Here is a 16,704-nt window from a genome sequence, read left to right on the forward strand (position 1 = left end):
AAATAAAGTGGAATGCTAAAATTATCTCCAGTTAATCTTTTAAAAGTTAGGAAAAAAGGAATATTGGTGAGGAAGAAAAAAATGAAAAACAAATAGAAAAATAGCAGACTAAAACTCAACCACACCAAAGACTACATTAACCTTAAATGGCTGAATACTCCAATTAGATGGTAGAGATGATTAGACTGGATTAATAATATCAATAGTCAACAACATCCTGTCTACAGAAGGTGTAGTTTAACATAAGAAGCAGGTTAAAATAAGATGATGGAAAAATAGACTGTGCAAAGAATAAGAATAAGAAAACTGGTAAGGCTATAATAATATCATACAAAATAGACCTCAAGATAAGTATCACTGCCAAAGATAGTGACTTTTCATAAGTTCATTAAGGAGTTAATTAGACAGTTCATTAGGGAGACATGAAAATTTTAAATGTTGTAGGTTCCTAATAATAGAGTTTCAAAATACATAAAGCAAAATCTGACAGAACTAGTGAAAAAATAAATAAATCTACAATCATAGTTGTAAGTTGTAATATTGCTTTTCAAGAATTGATTTGAAAAACAAAACAGGAAAAAAATAAGAATACAAAAAATTTAAACAACGCTGTCAACCAACTTGACCTAACTGACATTTAAAGAAGACTATACTCAATCACCATAGAATCCACATTATTTTTCACGGCACAAGAAACATTCACCAAGATGGACCACATCTTGGACAATAAAATGTACTTTAATAAATGTCAAAATATTCAAGTCTTACAGAATATGTCTTATGTCCACAGCATGATTAATTTGGAAATCAATAGCAATAAAATACCTATAAATTCCAAAGATTTGAAAATAAACAGCCCATGTGTAAAAAAATCATGAGTGAAATTTAATTAAATGATAATAAAAACACAACATATGAGCTAACATTTGTGGAATACAACTGAAGTGGTGCTTAGAGAGAAATTTATAGTTTTAAATGCTTATATTAGAAAATAAGAAAAGTATCATTTCAGTGTTCTAAGTTTCAACCTTAAGAAACTCAAAACAGAGAAGCAAATTAAAAACAAAGTGAATAGAAAATGATTTAAAGGTAAAAATGGAAATCAATAAAATAGAAAATAAACAAAACAGAAAACTAATAATGAAACCAAAATCTAGTTTTTAAAAAGATTAATAAAATTGAGAAAGGTCTAAATGCTATCAGAAAAAGAGAAAACACAAGTTTTCAAATGTCAAAAATGAAAGAAGGGATACCAATACAGATCCTACAGACATTAAAAGGAAAACAACAAAATATTATGAACATTTTTTGCCAAATTTGACAACTTTATGGAGATAGGCAAATTCCTTGAAAAACACGAATTATCAAAACTGACACAAAAAAATGAAAAATCTGAATAGCTCTATTGTATTACTATCTATTTCTGCATAATAAAAGTTATCCCAAATTTTATGAGATTAAAGCAAAAACAAATTTATCTCACAAATTTCTGGGGGTGAAGAACTCAGGTGTAACCTAACTGGGTGGTTCTCACTCAGGACCTCTCACAAGGTTACAGTCAAGTTGTCAGGCAGAGCTGCAGTCATCCGAAGGCTTGACTATGCTGGAAAATCTGCTTCTAAACTCACTCACATGGTTGTTGGCAGGCCTGTTTCTCACTGGCTGTTGGCAGGAAACCTCTATTCCTTGCCACCTGGGCCTCTCCGTGACTGCTTGAGTGTCCTCACAACATAGTTCCTGGCTTTTCCCAGGGTGAATGATAGACAGAAACTATAGTCCTTTATAGTCTCTTCATAAGTAACATACCATCAAATCTGCTGTATGCTATTGGTCACACAGACCCATTCTAGTAAAATGCTAGAGGGGACTACACAAAGCTTTATACACCAGGAGGTGAAGATCATTGATGGCCATCTTGGAGGCTGATAACCACACCTATATTTATTAAAGGAATTTAATTCATAATCAAAAAAATCCCAAAAGATAATTCCAAATCCATATAATTTAATGATGATTTTTCCAGTACAATAAGGCAAGGAAAAGAAATTAAATATCATAAAAATTGAAAAGAAGAAACAAAACTCTGTATTTTCAGAAGACATGATTGTTAGAAGGAAATCCTAAGCAACCTACAAAATACTTGAATAAGAAAGCTTACCACTCACAAGGTATAAAGTCAATATCAGAATCAATGCATTTCCACATATTGGCAGCAGACAATTGAACTGACAACACTATAGGTTGGTTAGGTCGTAGACAATTTAAATTTTCACATGTTGTAGGCGGGACTATACAGTGGTATAACCACTTTGTAGAACACCCTGGTCCCAAAATATCAGACTGTTGGAGTCTACGGACTATACTTACTGCCTTCAGTGCTGTCTCCCCCTGTCCTCCTCCACACATACTCAAACTTTGGTCCAGCTGGCCCATCTGAAAGCAGAAAGGAAACGTCAGACAGCCTACTGAGAAGTCCTTTATGCTCGCAGTGAATGATCCCAGATGGCTGACAATCAGCTAATCGTGTTCCTGGCAGGTTTGCAAAAGCCAGATCCTCCACCCCTAATTTAATGTTAGAAACACCAAAGGCAGGAGATAGAAAAGATCTGGGGATGAGGCTGATTGAGACCCAGGAGAAGCCAGAGGACTGGGATAAGGCTGACTTCCGGGTCCCCTGCACCCACTTGAGCCTCTTCCCACTTCCCATCCTCACGATCTGTCATACAGAGTGAAGTAAGTCAGAAAGAGAAAGACAAATACCGTATGCTAACACATATATATGGAATTTAAGAAAAAAAAATGTCATGAAGAACCTACGGGTAAGACAGGAATAAAGACACAGACCTACTAGAGAATGGACTTGAGGATATGGGGAGGGGAAAGGGGAAGCTGTGACAAAGTGAGAGAGAGGCATGGACATATATACACTACCAAACGTAAGGTAGATAGCTAGTGGGAAGCAGCCACATAGCACAAGGAGATCAGCTCGGTGCTTTGTGACCGCCTGGAGGGGTGGGATAGGGAGGGTGGGAGGGAGGGAGACGCAAGAGGGAAGAGATATGGGAACATATGTATATGTATAACTGATTCACTTTGTTATAAAGCAGAAACTAACACACCATTGTAAAGCAATTATACTCCAATAAAGATTTTAAAAAAATTTTTTGTTGGAGTATAGTTGATTTACAATTAATTTCAGGTGTAGGGCAAAATGAATCAGTTATACATATACATATATCCACTCATTTTTTTTTAGATTCTTTTCCCATATAGACCATTACAGAGTATTGAGTAGAGTTCCCTGTGCTATACAGCATGTTCTTACTAGCTATCTATTTTATATATAGTAGTGTGTATATGTCAATCCCAGTCTTCCAGTTTATCCTTCCCCCCACTACCCCATATCCCCTGGTAACCATAAATTTGTTTTCTACATCAGTGATTCTACTTCTGTTTTGTAAATAAGTTAATTTGGACACTTTTTTAGATTCCACATATAAGCGATATCATATATTTGTCTTTTTGTGTCTGACTTACTTCACTCAGTATGGTAATCTCTAGGTCCATCCATGCTGCTGCAAATAGCATTATCTTGTTCTTTTTATGGCTGAGTAATATTCCATTGTATATATGTACCACATCTTCTTTATCCGTTCCTCAGACTGTACTCCCCATTCCTATTGACCCTTTTGTAGAGAACCAGCCAGAGGAGCAAGCCTAGGATCCAGAAGGGGATCCATGTGGCACAGCATTGCCAAGGTAGAAGCAATAATTTGGGGACCAAGGGGCTGGGCATGACAAAAGTACTAAGGCTGGATCCAGGATCAAGGACCAGGGCAACTAGTTTCTCTGTGTTGATTACCAGGCCACCATGCTTGCATATTTGTACCAAACTGGCAGCCAATCAAAGTCATATAACAGGATCATATTGCCAAGGAGACCCCAGTTCCCTCAAATAGGAGCCTGTGATTACTCAAGCCTTGGGGCAAACTGGAGGTTGCAGGACACATAGCAGTGAGAATCAGGGGCCTAAGGCAATGCAGCACTCGACAGGGAAGTCCTCCCCAAGTCCTCTGCCCATGGGCTGAATGGTGACTCCCCAAAAGATATGTCCACGTTCTAATTCCCAGAACCTCTGAGAGTTACCGTATTGGGAGAAAGCCCTTTGCAAATGCAGTTGAGTGAAGGATCTTGAGATAAAGACATATCCTGGATTATCTGGGAAAGCCCTAAATCCAGTGACCAGTATCCTAATAAGAGACACACAAGGGAGACAGAAGAGGAGACAGACACAGAGGAGAAGGCAACAGGAAGACTGGCGCAGAGGCTGGAGTGATGCAGCCACAAACCAAGGAAGCTGAAGAATACTGACAGCCACCAGGGGCCAGAGGAGGCAAGGAAGGCTTCTGCCCTAGAGCTTCCAGAGGGAGTGAGGTCCTCCCACACCTTGAGTTTGGACTTCTGGGCTCCAATACTGTGAGAGACTAGATTTCTGTCCTTTTAAGCCTCTCATCTTATGGTCACTTTATTACAGCAGCCCTAGGAATCTAATCAGTTCTCCTGCAGAAATGGACAAGGAAGATTCTCCTACAGAGCAAGGTGAAGCAGCTAATGGCCAACGAAGGCGCTCATTCCAGGGCCAAGGGCAGGAGGTCTTACTGGGACTGTCCTGCTGGGACTGTCCTGCTGGGACTGTCCTGCTGTGTTCTGTGTTCCCCTGCTGGGCCAAGAATGTCCAGGAATGCCACGTGTCTCACTCCCAGCTCAGGCTCTTCTCTCCCTGGTGAGAGGCAAGCACCACTTGGTGTGTCCGGTTCCATCCCTCACCATCACCTGCAGAGCTTGCACAGGGCTTTGAAAGCAGAGCCACGGGCACTAGTGCCCCGTGATTAAGCACAGATTCCTGGGTAAATCATTTATTAAAATAATTTTTTAAGTCTCCAAATAATAAATGCTGGAGAGGGTGTGGAGAAAAGGAACCCTCTTACACTATTGGTGGGAATATAAATTGGTGCAGCCACTATGGAGAACAGTATGGAGGTTCCTTACAAAACTAAAAACAGAGCTGCCGTATGATCCAGCAATCCCATTCCTGGGCATATATCCAAAGAAAAGATATATGCACCCCTATGTTCATAGCAGCACTATTCACAATAGCCAAGACATGGAAACAACCTAAATGTCCACAACAGATGAATGGATAAAGAAAACATATATATATATATATATATATATATATATATACACACATATATATATACACACACATATATATATACACACACATATATATATATAAAATGGAATACTACTCAGCCATAAAAAGAATGAAATAATGTCACTTGCTGCAACATGGATGGGCCTAGAGATTATCACGCTAAGTGAAGTCAGAAAGAGAAAGGCAAAAACCATATGATATCACTTATATGTGGAATCTAAAATGTGACAAATGAACTTATCTATGAAACAGAAACAGACTCACAGACATGGAGAACAGACTTGTAGTTGCTAAGGGGGAGTCGTGGTGAGGGAAGGATGGATTGGGAGTTTGGGACTAGCAGATACAAACTATTATATACAGAATGGATAAAGAATGTCCTATTGTATATAGCACAGGGAACTATATTCAATATCCAGTAATAAACCATAATATAAAATAATAATAATATCTTTTAAGTGCAGAGAATATTCCAGAAATATATGCACCTAATCTTTGCAGACCCTGCCTTGGTTCTGTTGTGAATACACTTTCTACGGCATCTGAGTTAAATTCTTCAGTCATAGAAAGAGCTCTGGAGAGAAAGCCAGGAGACCTGGGACTCAGTGCCCCTCTGCTGGCTCTCATTGTGCAACTACTGGCAATGCCCTTGCCCTCTCTGGGCCTCAGTCTCATCAAGTACAAAACGAAGGGTGTGGATTAGATGTTCTCCACGTGCTGGCTTCTGCTGCCTTCTGCAGTGGTGCATCTGGGTGATCTCTCCATGTCTCTGGTCTCCAGCTCTGCATCTTCACAGAAGTGGGAATGAAAACACAAGCTCCCAAGGGATGGAGGGAGAACCTAGTAGAAAAATGCAAATAAAAAAGCTTGTGCAAACAGGGGGAGCTCTGATCAGAAGGCATCACTATTGCTAAGGAAAGGAGAAAGGAGGAGATAGTTTGGGGGTCTTCTCCCCTCTGTGGTTGGAAGTGGGGGAGAGAGAAGACAGGGAGGAAACCACCTTTGCTTTTGCTAGTCCCTGTAGAAGCACTGGGGACCGCAGCTGGCCTGGGGGCTGGTTACACTTAATAAGGGAGCAGGGACAGGTGAGGCTGTGTGTGTGGTCAGGTGATAGGTGGATAGGCTCTGGGTCTGCATCAGAGTTGCTTGAAGGGCTTTTAAAAACACTTATGGCTGGGCCTCACCCCTAGAGTTTCTGATCCACTAGGTCTGGGATGGGGCCCAAGAGACTGCATTTTTAACGGATTCCCTGGGGATGCCAATGTTGTTGGTCCAGTGACCACACATTAAGAATCACTGCCCAGGATTGCCATTCAACCAGCATCTATTAGGCACCAGTTAAGCACAAGTTCTGTGAAAGTGGAGGGATCATAACTGAAACATTTGTTCTGAGATCCAAGTCTGCTATTAATTCATTGTGGAAACTATACTCCAGTTTTCTCATCTGTAAAATGGCTACATCTGAAGCTTTTATGAGAAAATCTCTGAAGAGACAAAGGCACCATGCAAGGGTAGTGTCCAAATTTGTGTCCTTTCTACTCTTTCCCAATGGATTCTCCAGGACTGATATTTAAGAGAACATGTGAGGAAGACAGAGAATAAACATCTATGTGCCCCGTGCCAGAGATTTTACATCCAGGTATCACCATACCGGGCATCGTCCACTGCGTCCTCCAACATTCTGTGAGCTCTGTACTATGGTCCCATCTAAGAGATAGGGAAACTGAGGCATGGAGAGGTTAATTTTCTTGCTTCCTAGCTAGGAAATGATAAGATTGTGTTTCATCGGGATCCAGACCCCAAATTCCTACAGCTTCTCCATACCCCATTTCATCTCTAAAATGTGGAGAGAGTGGTCATCAGATTTAAATAAAATATTGGTAGGATGCAAAATTCTCTGGGGCTTTGTGGGGGTTCCCTGGGAGCCCTCCCCATCCCATCTCCTCTCTCCAGCACTCTCTGGGCCCTCAGGTGATCCCCACAGATGGCGATGCCACCATGGTGTCCAGAGCTGAGAGAGGCCCTTCTGCTCAACAGAAGATGACTCTGGATCCTGGGTACCCAAGCCCAAGATGCATTCCAGTGTGGCGAGTGCCCAGTGGGCAAGGCAGATCATGAGGACATGCTCCAGGCATTCATAAGGGACTGATTCCTGAAGAGTGAGTGGGGCTGGACCCTGCTGGAGAGGTAGAAGTCAAACAATCCATCTTGCAGGGGCCTGGGGAAAACAAAAAACAAAGGAAAGAACCAGAAGCTCATAAGCGGAGCCTGGGATGTAGGTGTGACAGGATGTAAAAAGTCACAACTTAGATGCAATATAGATTGCAGCTAACTTCTTCACAAATCTCAGGCTTAGACTTCATGACTGCCACTTCCTGATTTCTTTTGGTTTTGTCTGCTTTTTATTACCAGGGCAAGAGGTAGCAAAGCAGAGACCCCTTTGGCAGAGAAAGCCCAGGGATACAGGAGCAGACGCTGGCCCCTGCAGACCCCAAGGGTCAGACAGAGAGCAGCTTCCACCCCACAACCTCTCCGTAGGCTGAGTTAGTGTAATTGGTGATAGGGAATCAGGAACCATCTCTCTGTTGCACTCCACACCTTTAAAGATCCTCCCAAAGTGAGAAACCCTGTTTAGCATAAACAGAGTTCAAGTAACAGAAGCAAAGTGAGGCAGCAGCACTGAGGTAGGTGCACCAGGCTCAGACAGCACTGCACAGCAGATTCTGCAGCCCTCCAGCTGGGCCCTTGAAGCTGATGCTGGGATAGAAGATATGCCCATGTCATGGTGGGAGGAGGGTGGGGAGTCGTTTTCAAGCACTGGGCCCCTGTTAGAGCCCACAGGCAGGTCTAGCTGGTTCCGCTCTTTGCCTCATGAGCCCAAAGGACAGACCTGAGACTGATCCACCTCTGGGCCCCCTGAACCCCTCCCAAGTGCCTGTCCCAAGGTAGAGGAGAGAGAGATGGCAGAGGAAGATCAAGAAGAGGGGTGGTCTCTCGGTGACAAGAAAAAGATGGAACCATCTTCTCAGTTCTTGGCCTCATGCCATCTGTCTTGGTAGCTGAGCGGCTACAGCAAAAACACCACAGAATGGGTGGACTACACAACAAACATTGATTTCTCACAGTTCTGGAGGCTGGGAAGTCCAACATCAAGCCACCAGCAGATTCAGTGTCTGGTGAGGGCCCTCTTATCAGTTTACAGACGGCCGTCTTCTCACTGTGTCCCGACATAGTAGAAAGAGTGAGCTCTAGACTTTTTCTCTTCTTAAAAGGGCATTAATCTCCTCATGGGGGCTCCACCCTCATGGCCTCATCTATACCTAATTACCTCCCAAAGGACCCTCCCCCTAATAACCATCCCTCTGGGGGGTTAGGGCTTCAACATATGAATTTGGGGGTGGACACATACATTCAGCCCATAACACCATCTCCGACTGTTCCCAAAGTAAGTGAGCCTGATTTCTGGAATCACTCACATCTCTCAGGAACTGCCAAATGAAAGAGGATTTCCAGTTCAAAGGATCTATGCCATTTAGTGCTGGTGCTCTGGAGCTTTGGGGACTGAGCAGTCAGGGGATGTCAAGCTCAGGAACGGAAGGGTTACAGAGTCTGTTCTAGACATCAGTGGGCTTTGCAAAGCACTCTCAGAAGTCTTGGTCTCTCCCTAAGGTGGACAAGATGAAGCATGGGTCCCGCCCTCAAAGCAACCCGTAGTCTGGTTGGAAGGACAAGTCCAGCTGGCCCGGAACTAAGAGAACCAGACAGGATGGTGACTCCAAGGAACTCAGAGGCCCAAGTGACCTCTTCCAAGAACCAGAGCTCAGAAACCACAAGTAAGTGAAGGGGGAAGTTATTTTAATCTCCTGCCTTGCAGAATATCAGACTCCAAAGTCAACACGTGTCACTCTATTACTCTCCTCCCATCTCCACCAGCCACCAGAAAAAACCTCCCTCTTCCCCTGCCTGCTGTCACTTCCCCATATACTGCCCCCACCTCCAATATGGTTTTCACATAAATTAAGCCCACCAGTGTCCATGAGTCCACAGTTTGCTTATCTTCTCCCCATTCTCGTGACTCTGCATCACTGGAGCCAGAGTATATAACTGGGGAAGGGAAAGCCCTCCCCACAGGACAGGGGAGGGAGGGGCTGAGCAAGTGTCAACCAAAGACCAGATTCTAAATTGTCCCCAAAGGGCGGGAAAGATCTGTGAGCCTGGGAACACGTGCGAGGCAATCAATTTTGCCCCAGCACAGATGGAGCTGTGGTTGTGCAGCTTGATTTCAAGGGCTCCAGACCTGGAACCACCGTGGAAGACAAGAAGGATGGGGTTGCAGACAGAGAGAGAGAGAGAGAGAGAATTCCAGAATGGGGTGGTAAACGCAGCACGCAGCCGTACGCAGAACTGATGGAGCGTGACAGCCCATTTATACACCAATGACAGGCAGCCTCCAGGGAAGGACTGTGTTTTGTGTGGTGATTGGTGCCCTGCTGAGGCAGCAGAGATCACAGCTGGCTCCCGGGGCAGTGTTGCTGGGGTCTCCCTGAGTGCAGAGCCGACAGGCCTGCTGGGTGGGGCAGAGGTCACCTCAGGCCCTTCTGGGAGAATCAGCAGAGGGCACAGGGCCCCCCAAGGCCTCATGTGCTGGGTCTTCTCACTGGACAGGAGGGAGTGGGTGGAGTTATTCAGAGAGAGCCCTGGGCATCTGGATCCTTCAGAGAGAGTCTCTTCTGCTTGTGAGTCGCTGAGGAAATGCACACGTTTGTCATGAACGCTGGTGAGAACATTACCCACTATGCGAGACGGGGCTCCACACACATGGTCCAAGCTGAAACATCAGCCCTCTGCTCCAGGCAGAAACACTACTGTCCCCGTTTACAGGTCATCAGTGTTCTGCTAAACAAGTACCATGACTCATTTCAAAATAGGTTACAGCACTTCTTTCTAATTACTTCCTTGAAGTTTGCTAATCCCAAACCTGCAGTTTTCCTTTGTTTAGGTTGGGGGCTGCGTTAGCCCTTGGGACTAGGTGGTGGGCATCTTTATCTCTTTCTTGCAATGCAGTTCTCATGATAGCATGAGTCTTAATTTTTTATAGGGCTCTTTTTCCCCAAAGTTCCCCATCTGGCTCTCAGATCCCTTCTGGCCACCATGTCCATCCTCCAAGAAAGGATTCCTCCAGCTGACTGCTCATGGTTCCACCGTAGGACCCTCTCATCATTCCCCGGCGATCCATTTCCCCATCCACCCTGATCTGTTGAACCCATCTTGCCCCTGAGCCTTAACCCAACCAGCACATCCAGCCTGGCTGAGCTCCCATGCCATGAAGCAACACCCAGGAAGAAGAGCCCTCTGCCTACTTCCACCCTGCCCCAATCCTGACACGCCCTGAGCCTGTTCACATCCTCCATATTTGCTTTTGTGTTTTTCAAATGGTCTTATTCTCCCAAGCTCTAGATCCTGGATTCAACTCCAGGCCATGGTCTGGCACTTGGTTCATCACTTGGCCCTGCCCAAAGACAGCCAGGTCCTTGTCAACGTTTATCCCTCTGGCTGCATCTGTTTGTGGCCACCCCAAGAAACACCCCAGACCCAGGTGCCCAGCCCAGCCCCGCTCTTGCAACACATGAGATCCCAGACACTGTGCCTTTTTGCTTGGAACTCCCTCCCTCACCCAGACACCACCTGCACCCCCAGCCTTGGACCCCCCTTCCCAGAGTGGGAGGTGGGTAATATCAAAAGTCACATTTTGAGCATGTTAAGTTCGGAGCGCCTATCAAACGTTAAATGGAGAGAAAGTACAGGTCCACATAGACTTATCTGCAATTCCGAAATCCAAAAAGCTCAGAAATCCAAAAGGTGCTTCATAATTCATTTACTAGCAAATTCTGACGTGATATGAAATGAGGAGATTTACAGATTTTTTTATGCCACTTAGGATAAATATTCAAGTTTCTCTGCAGAAATATCAATATGTTTGATTACAGGATGCTGCTATCGATCTTGCTGGAGACATTACTTTTCTACAGTTTAGAGATTCTGGATTCCAAAACATACCCAGTGCCAAGTGCAGGATAAGGAATTATGAACCTGAATGTAGTTGGAAATATAAGTCTAAAGTTCGAGGATTCAGGGCTGAAGATACAAATTGGAGGACCATAAGTCAGAGCTTTGAGACCAGACTTCACCTTGGGAGAGACTATAAATAGAGAAATGGCCAAGGATGAGCTCTGGGATGCACCAACAGTTAGAGGTCATTCAGAAGAAGTACAGACTTTTATCCCAAATTTACAGAACTGGACACTGAGACTCACAGAAGGCAAGTGGTTTGCAGAAGGCTGCATAGCTGTGATGCAACTAACAGGAAGCAACAAGCTGCAAGTTCCGGGCCCTCTCCCTGGATTATGAGATGTTAGGGGCTTGGCATGGGATACAGACTACGGCACTGAAACGCAGCAGAGTCAGCCCCCCTCTGAGCTGAGCCCACTGTGTCTGAGCCCATCAGCTCTACATTCTAAATTCTGAAATGCCCCAGTCCCTGCATGACCCTGAGTGTGGCGACCCCTGCTGCCCAAGCACTGTCACTCCCTCCTTAGGGACACCGTACATCACATAGAGTTGTAATTAGCTATTTGTGGTTTGTTACTCCTACCAGTTGTGAGCTCCTTGGTGGGATGACATTGCATCTTAATCATTGTTGCATTCCCTCATGCCAGGCACATAGTAGGAGCTTGGTAAATATGTGTTGAAGTGTCCTGAAATCCAACAAGTATTTTATAGTAACTTTAAATGGAGTATAATCTATAAAAATATCGAACCACTGTGGGGTATCCCTGAAACTAATATAACGTGTAACTCAACTATACTTCAATGAAAAAATAAATACATAGTAAATAAATGTAGGGATTCCCTGGACCACAGCAAGGTAGCCTGAAGAACAATCAGGAATAGGGACAGATGATGCAGACCCCCACTGAGCCCTTCCCTCCCCCAAGTGTTATCTAAATGAGCCAAAGGTAGCTTCTGTATCTTGGGCCCTGTGTTGTTTACTTCTTCACAGCACTCTGAGACCCCTTAGCTCAAAAGCCCACCAGAGCCAAACTCACATTTTTGTATATCCAACTGTTCTAAGTATGGTCCCAGTGAGCAGATTTTTAGCCATTTAGAGTCTGACTCCTTTGCACACTAGGTGAAACTGCACTTACCATCTGCTAGCCATGAATAAGATAAACCCCAAAGCCGTGACCACCCCCAAGATCCTGCCACCCTTTGGAGCACTCTGATTTCCAGACTGCTGAGCAACATCTCCTGGACACATAAACTCCCTCCCATCTCCCTCTCGGGAATTGCCTTGCCCCCTTCCTCTTCTGGGTGGTGATCCTGAGCCCTAGACACTCAGGGAGGGTACCGAGTCTCCTGCTGTGAGAGACATCCTCAAATGCAAACCTGTCACTGTCTTCCAAGTCAAGCTTGCGTGTGCTACTGCCACCTCGTGGTCATAACTTTTCCTTTGATCAGCCCTGAAATTTCTCGCACCCCCTACGCTAAGGCTGTAGAAAGCCTTAGTGTAAACCCACCTTTCTTCCCTTTACAAAAGCTGTCAACCAGGAACTCTGCTGGGACCAGAAACCAAGAGATTATTATACTCACTCTATAGATGATCATTGTAAGGTCTGCCCAATACACATGTTTTGAGTACCTACTACATGCCGAGCTCTGACTTAAGGCCTTGAGGAGCCCCAGCCCAACAGGGGAGACTGACATTGAAACAAATTCTTTGAGTGCATGATGCTTGGGTGAAATAGGCAGAAAATAAGATGTCTGAACAGAGTTTGGGAGTAGAAATAAGTATGTGACAGGCAGATATGAGAAGGAAGGGCATCCCAGTACGTGCCCGGATACAGCCTAGCAGGTTTGGGAAGCTCTGAGTGGTTTGGATAGAGTGGAGTCGGACACAGCATGGGAGCATGTGGAGGTGAGGACACCACGCATGAGAGCACCCAAGTCAAGGAGTGCATCACCAGCCGGCTCAGGATCTGGAGCTTCTGAAGTTTTCCAGCCCAGGAAATGAGGTTCAGATGTATGCTTAAGTCTGGGGGATGGTGCGGTGCTCAGCTCCTCAGGAAGCTCACTCTGGGACCCCACTTACACAGTAAAGTCGCATCCACCATCTCTTCAAGGCCTGGGAGAGGGCCAGGCTAGACCCCTGCAGCTCTAGGGAGCTCTGCACATGACCACCTTATGAGTTGGCTAAAAATAGTCCAGCCTTGGACGCTGTCACTGCTGTTGAGGGGAGTGGGGGGGGCAGGACAGAGTAGATGAGCTTGGGGAGCCCTCAGGTCCCAACTGTGCAAGCATGACCCAATTTTCTAGGCATGTAATTTCTGTGGAAGGTAGCTTCCTGGCGTTTGGGGACCAACGCTTGACCTACTTCTCCCCCAACCCCTCCCACAAAATGGGGATGTTTCATTTGGGAGAACTCCTCTTCCCACAATTTTATTAAAACAATTACTTGCACACCTTGCCACTGGTCTGTCTTCTCAGGTCCCTGGCCTTTGGGCCACACCTGTGCCCTGTCCTGGCTGAATACAGACAGAGGCCAGGTCACCCAACCAATCATGGGTCACTTTTGTGGGCTGACCCTCCCCCGACTCTGTGTAAGGAGATAACTGCAGGAAGGGAAGAAGGCAGTAGGCTACATTGTAGTAATCAAGATAAACAGGGTCATGGAGGGACACAGTGCCCACAGCCACTGCCCACCTCCCCAGAAAAGCTAAGAAGTGAAGGGGGGTTTCCAAGAGAACCCCTCCCAGACTGAAGCCACCCCTAGAGAGAGAGCCTGGCACCTGACTGCCTGGCTAGAAGCTGGGTGAGGCAGAAGCTTAGGGGCCCCTCTAGAGCTAGCCCTGAAAAGACAGAGTCTTAGGAAACAGTTCTGGGGGAGCTTGATGAGTGCCCTAGAGTTTGGGGTTGAATGTGGACATGGAAACTAGGGCCGAATTCTCACTTGTAGATATTTTTATATATATAATTTAATTTAATTTTCTTTTTTTGGCCATGCCATATGGCTTGCAGGACCTTAGTTCACCGACCAGCGATCAAACCCATGCCCCCGGCAGTGGAAGCACGGGAGTCTTAACCACTGGACCACCGGGGAGGTCCCCACTTGAAGATTTCTGAAGGGAAGATACTCACTGAAGTGTATAGTGATGGGGGCCAAAGGGATCTGAAAAGAACACATTGAATCATGTGTATCATTTCTTTTTAGATTCTGCCTATAAGCAATATCATACGATATTTGTCTTTCTCTGTCTGACTTACTTCACTCAGTGTGAAAATCACTAGGTCCATCCATGTTGCTGCAAACGGCATTATTTCATTCTTTTTAGTGGCCAAGTATTATCCCATTGTACATAGGTACCACACCTTCTTTGTCCATTCCTCTGTTGATGGACATTTAGGTTGCTTCCATGTCTTAGCTATTGTAAGCAGTGTTGCAGTGAACATGGGGGTGCACGTATGATACAAATGAACTTATTTACAAAACAGAAACAGACTCATTGGATTTAGAGAGTGAACTTACAGTTACCAGGTGGGAAGGGTGGGCAGAAGGGATAGTTAGGGAGTTTGGGACTGACATGCACACACTGTTATATTTTAAATGGATAACCAACAAGGACCTGCTGTATAGTGCCAGGAACTCTGTTCAATATTATGTAACAATCTAAATGGGAAAATGTATAACTGAGTCACTTTGCTGTGCACCTGAAAGTATCACTACATTGTTAATCGCTATACTCCAATATAAGATAAAAAGTTTAAAAAAAAATAAGAACACGTTGAGAGTGCAGTTCCCCCTACACACCCCGTCCCAGGTCTCTGTGTTTCTTGGGAGGCAGAAAAGAAGATTCTGGCAGCTCCCAGACTTCATGCAGGGGGGAGCAGGGGTTAGAGGAGAGGAGGCCAGGGCTGTGCAGAATCCTAGGTGGCTGCTGGGCCAGGCAGGTGAAGCTCCATCCAGGGAGGTGTTGGGATGTGGACCCTGACTCTCCTCTCTCAGGGAGCCCCAGAGATGGAGAAAGCCAGGGCCAGGCAGACGCGTTCCCTAGGAAACCCCACACACCATGGACATAAAGCCCACCACAGCTGTGCAGCCCACAAGCAGAAGATGAAACCAGACCCAGCCAGGGCCAGGCAGCCTGTCCTGGGACAGTTCTCTGGCCATCCCTCTGCTGCAATACAGGAGACCCACAGTGGATCATATTTCAGCCTGTCTAGAAAGTGAAGTGCTCTCTGGCTCTTTTGTTCTAGGCTATATTTTCAAGGATGTTTAGATGCAGAACAGCCTTGAAAGATAAAGATAGCAGTCCTCCAAAGCAAAGGCAGGCATTCTTATTGTCCAGTAAGATAGAGAATGTCTCACTCTGGAGCAGGGGACAGGCATGCTTACTGCCCATTATAAGAGATTTAGGTGCCCTAAGCCCAGGGTTCCTCTCCTGTAATGCAACGCACTGTACACGCAGGGGCCACCTGGTCCCCTTCATAGTGTCCTGTGAGAACTGGGGTTCAGGGAACAGGCACAAAAGTGCTGATTCTCTGGCTATCGCCATTGCTGTGAGTAATAACCTGTCCTTTATCTCTGACCCAGGAGTCTCATGTCTTTTACTGACATCCACTTAACTGACAAACTAACATGTTAGCTTGTGATCAGGACAAAAACGAAATCCTTCACAATTCTTGACACTCTCCCCCTCCTCACTCCCATAGGTGTTCCTGAGGGGAGGAGCCATCCCAGAATCAGAATCCCTGTGCCTGATGGAGGGGGAAGATGAGCAAACGAACAGAACTGCCTGCCCCAGCGCCTGCCTCCACCCGGGCACTCAGGACTGGCTCCTGCGAGACGGCAGAGGAGGGGACCTCAATCAGACTCAGACTGGAGTTTCAACAGCTCTCACTGATTGTGAATCATTGAATTGACCAGAAATCTAAAAGACCCACGTGAGATGTCATTAAGGGACAGAAAGGAGTCTGGGAGTGCACGGCTAAACGTGGTGATGGAAGGAGAAAGAAATCTTCTCTGAGCCGAAGTGCTGCATTCACAGCCTGTCATCAGGCCCCAGTCCAAAGCTTTCACTTCTAAAGAAACCTCGGAGATCCAGGAGGCCTCCATGGGCCCTTTCAGCCATGTTCTAGAAGAGCCCGATAGCCCCAGCTGTTTTCTTTCCCCTCTTCCTGCACCCCTGAAAACATTCTGTTCTGCTCTGTTTCTCCATGAAGTCCCCTGTGCAATGATGAAGCCCGCCCCCTCCCTCCTTCCTCCCCTCCCTCCCTCCAGGTGAAGCTGCAAGTTCATACTCAGAGCAAGCCAGGGGTAGACCCATCAGGTCAGGGTCCCCCCAGTGAAGAGCAGTGACCCCACCCTGTGATGCTCACACAGCCTTCCCCTGCAGAACCTGCAGCCTGGCCCAAGCTGCCCACACCCAGCT

The sequence above is a fragment of the Delphinapterus leucas genome, chromosome 8 (assembly GCF_059928025.1).
Source record: "Delphinapterus leucas isolate spDelLeu-1000000601 "Yukka" chromosome 8, BTC_Dleu_Yukka2, whole genome shotgun sequence".
Taxonomy (NCBI): Eukaryota; Metazoa; Chordata; class Mammalia; order Artiodactyla; family Monodontidae; genus Delphinapterus; species Delphinapterus leucas.